At 41.8% G+C, this 4,166-nt stretch overlaps 1 pseudogene; it reads left to right on the top strand.

The window, feature by feature from the left end:
* The first annotated feature begins 258 nt into the window (after nucleotides 1-258).
* On the top strand, nucleotides 259-711 carry LOC114382438 (annotated as a pseudogene).
* Nucleotides 712-4,166: the final 3,455 nt, after the last annotated feature.

Genomic DNA, 4,166 nt, shown 5'->3' with positions numbered 1-4,166 from the left:
AGTCCACTGATAGATTGTTCAGTTATTACTGGCGATCCTGGACTTATATCCGCATTTGTGGAGAGGTGGCACAGTGAGACTAGCACCTTCCACCTTCCAGTAGGAGAGCTGACGATCACATTGGATGATGTGTCGTCCATTCTACATTTGCCCATCACTGGCGCCTTGCACAGTTTCCACGCTCTTTCTACGGAGGAGGCCAGATTCTTGCTCACGGAGTTGCTGGAAGTGTCTGCGGAGGAGGCCAGAGCCGAGACAGCACTCACACGTGGAGCATATGTACGATTAGGATGGGTTCGTGACATTTATGAGACCAGATGTCAGGCCCGGCGGTGGATTGTCGCAGCTCGCGCTTATTTGCTGCACCTTGTCGGTTGCACTCTTTTTGCTAATAAGAGTGCAACATACGTGCATGTGGTCCACCTTGACGCTTTCCGGGACCTCGCTCATAGTGGTGGTTACGCTTGGGGGGTTGCCGCGCTGGTTCATATGTACGACCAGTTAGATGAGGCTTGTAGGACCACCACCCGACAGCTTGCGGGGTACTTGACGCTATTTCAGGTAAATTTTGTGTTTATTAATATGTTAGGTTCGATTATGATTTAAACATGTTTTTATGTTATGTTAACCTCAATTATTGTGTAGTGCTGGATCTATGAGCACTTCCCTAGTGTGCATCAGTGCGTGACTGACGACACATACCAGGAGACGTCCCCACGTGCTTCCCGGTGGTTGACGTCGAAGGCGCACATGAAGGGCATCACAGGAGCACCCTACAGGGCACGTTGTGATGGTTTGACCGTCACAGATGTGTCCTGGTTGCCGTACACGGAGCATCGGGGTGTTAGGGCGTTTCAGGAGATTTCATCGTTCCAGGGTCAGCTCAGATGGGGTCCTATGATCGTCGCAGTTCGACCGGAGAGGGTGGTACGCCAGTTCGGTTACATCCAGAGCATCCCTCCGCCGCCTGTTAGTGCACGATTGTCACAGGATCAGATAGATGACAGGTGGATGGAGTTTGCGGATCACTTACTACCTACGGGTCAGCCTTGTTTAGTGCCTGGGCAGGTATCTGCGGATTACATTGAGTGGTTTTTCCGCATATCTCACCCTTTCATGACACCGACCCAGGCAGCTGACCAGCAGAGGGATGCACCAGCTGCAGACCCTGAGGACTACATACAGCCGCCCAGCCCCCAGGTTCCAGTGGCATTTGACCCCCCTCCATATGTGGTAAGATTATTTGCGCGTTTAATGTTTTATGAGTTGTTGTTTATTTTGAATTTCATAATAAATGTTTTTACTGACTTTGACAGGATGATTACGAGGGATATGAGGCGATTGCACAGAGGTTGGAGCGTGTGCTCAACCTTAGGATAGTCACTGCAGGCACAGAGTTATATGACATTATGCAGGACTGCCTGACGATCGCGAGAGGGGGACCCAGTGCTGATGGGACGGTCAGGGCTCGTCAGAGACGCCGCACGGACCATTGATCATTGTATTTATTTTGTTGTGTTGTAGTTGACATGAATATTTGTAATTATTACAGTTTTTGTTTAATATAGTTGACGTGTTTTGCACAGTTTATTATTTTATAATATAGTTTGTTATTCCGATTGTTTGTGGTCCTTAAGCGAAGTTTACGGTTGTTTTAAATTTATTTTTTAAAAAAAGGAACCTAGAATCATGAGTTTTGTTTGTCAGAATTATATAAAAAATAAAAGTTTTTAAAATGATTAATAATTCATAAGTGAACCTTTTTTTCATGTTCAAGTACCCATGTTTGTAAGAATTACATAAATGAACCCTTTTTCCATGTTTGTAAGAATTACATAAAAAACATAGTTTTTAGAATCATGAGTTTTGTTTGTAAGAATTACATAAATGAATATTTTTTCCATGTTCAAGTACCCATGTTTGGGATTTTTTTGCGTGGGTGTGGCAGTGCCCTGAGACAACGGAGGACGGCCATTTCTCATGTTTGGACGTCAAAGAATCCAAAAAAAATAGTCCCGTTCCATGGTTCCGTCAACTAACACGTCAAAACAAAGCCTCAAAATCCAAAAAAATAGGAAATGAACCCTTTTTCCATGTTCAAGTACCCATGTTTGGGATTTTTTTGCGTGGGTGTGGCAGTGCCCTGAGACAACGGAGGACGGCCATTTCTCATGTTTGGACGTCAAAGAATCCAAAAACAATAGTCCCGTTCCATGGTTCCGTCAACTAACACGTCAAAACAAAGCCTCAAAATCCAAAAAAATAGGAAATGAACCCTTTTTCCATGTTCAAGTACCCATGTTTGGGATTTTTTTGCGTGGGTGTGGCAGTGCCCTGAGACAACGGAGGACGGCCATTTCTCATGTTTGGACGTCAAAGAATCCAAAAAAAATAGTCCCGTTCCATGGTTCCGTCAACTAACACGTCAAAACAAAGCCTCAAAATCCAAAAAAATAGGAAATGAACCCTTTTTCCATGTTCAAATACCCATGTTTGGGATTTTTTTGCGTGGGTGTGCCTGTGCCCTGAGACAATGGAGGGCGGCCATTTCTCATGTTTGGACGTCAAAGAATCCAAAAAAAATAGTCCCGTTCCCCAGTCCCGTCAACTAACACGTCAAAACAAAGTCTCAAAATCCAAAAAACTACGAAATGAACCCTTTTAACAATTAAATTTTTGGACCACTGAAACAACGCATTCAACTTTATTATGGGAATTAAACACGCCGTAAACATATAAAGGTTACATCAACAAAAAAACAAAAAAATTAAACATGACATTCAGTTGTTTAGCGACGTCCCACTGACCTCGTCTTCAACATATTTAGTAAAGACAGCTAAAATTTCTATTGGTCCATATTTTTTCCAGTAGTTAGATTGTACTAACACCTTCAGCAGTTCTTCGTTGGTGATCAGCTCATTTATTTCATATTTTATAACCGTATCTGAATACTCAAACCGAGCTGGTTGGCGGAAAAACAATCGTCTTACCGTTTGTGATTCGTGAATTCCAAGAGGGGGGATCCCTTTAGGTGCAACTTGCTTGATTAAATTCTTCAGTTCATCGATGGTACATGTTGAAGGAATTTGAAATTTCTTAGGATTTTTTCCTGTGAACGCGCAACCAACAAATTTGTTCTGCGGTGGCATGTTCCATTTGCCGTTGTAATACAGGATCGCGTCATGAATACGAGGCATAGTGCGTTCAAGTAAGTTTATTATTCCATCTGGTGTTCTTCCAACGGTGCATAATAACTCAATCGGACCAACACAAGAAAATTGATCATTACACATTAACATTGTGTTGACATCGTCATCATTTATCAATTTGATACACTCAAAGCGAATTTGGTTACCTGTATCGGTGAATGGCTTCCGGTAGTGAATTTCATCCAAAAATTGTTTGTCGGATAGTTGAAGGGTATTGTGTATTCTGGTTTTTAGGCTTGCAAAATCACACCTATTTGGTACTCGAATGGGCACCGGAGTTGAAGTTTGGAAGTAAACCCCAGTATCATTGTGAATAATCGATCCATTTGGATAAATGAAAGCCAACCTTGAGTTGACAATCGTCTGACTGCTAGTTTCTCCTAGAAATGCCATAGTTTGTGTATCAGTTGGGAGATTATTTGAAAGCAAGATAATGTGTGATTTAGTAGCCTAGTCTGCCATATATATAGATGGTTGTGACCGAGCCTTTGTTTAACTTTGTTTACAAAAAAATAGACACGCGTAAATGTGTAGTCAAGTCAGCCAATGTGTTGTCGCTAATGTGTAGTCAAGTCAACCAATGTGTTGTTGAGCGACTGCTAGTTTCAAAATGTGTACTGAAGTCAACCAATGTGTTGTCACGCTCAAACTGTAACACGCATGCATGTCATTATGTGTTGTCAATTATGACAATGATGTATGTTGTACGCGTAAATGATTTTTGTTGGACCAACAATTTCCTTGCTTAACCAAACGAGTAGTTGATAATATTAATTGGTTAGTGACGGGTTACAACGAATTATATCGCATAATGAATACAAATAAATAAACAATGAATGTTTAGTCTTCATTTAGGTCTACATAGTGTGTTTTGAATGACATCAAGCTTGTGTATTCCTGCATTCTACTAATATATGGAATTGCCCATTGCTTTGCCTGAGAATAACAATTGGTTGA

This window comes from Glycine soja, chromosome 13, assembly GCF_004193775.1.
Source record: "Glycine soja cultivar W05 chromosome 13, ASM419377v2, whole genome shotgun sequence".
NCBI lineage: Eukaryota > Viridiplantae > Streptophyta > Magnoliopsida > Fabales > Fabaceae > Glycine > Glycine soja.
Note: the sequence above shows the minus strand (reverse complement) of the source record. Positions and strands in the feature narration are given on the sequence as shown.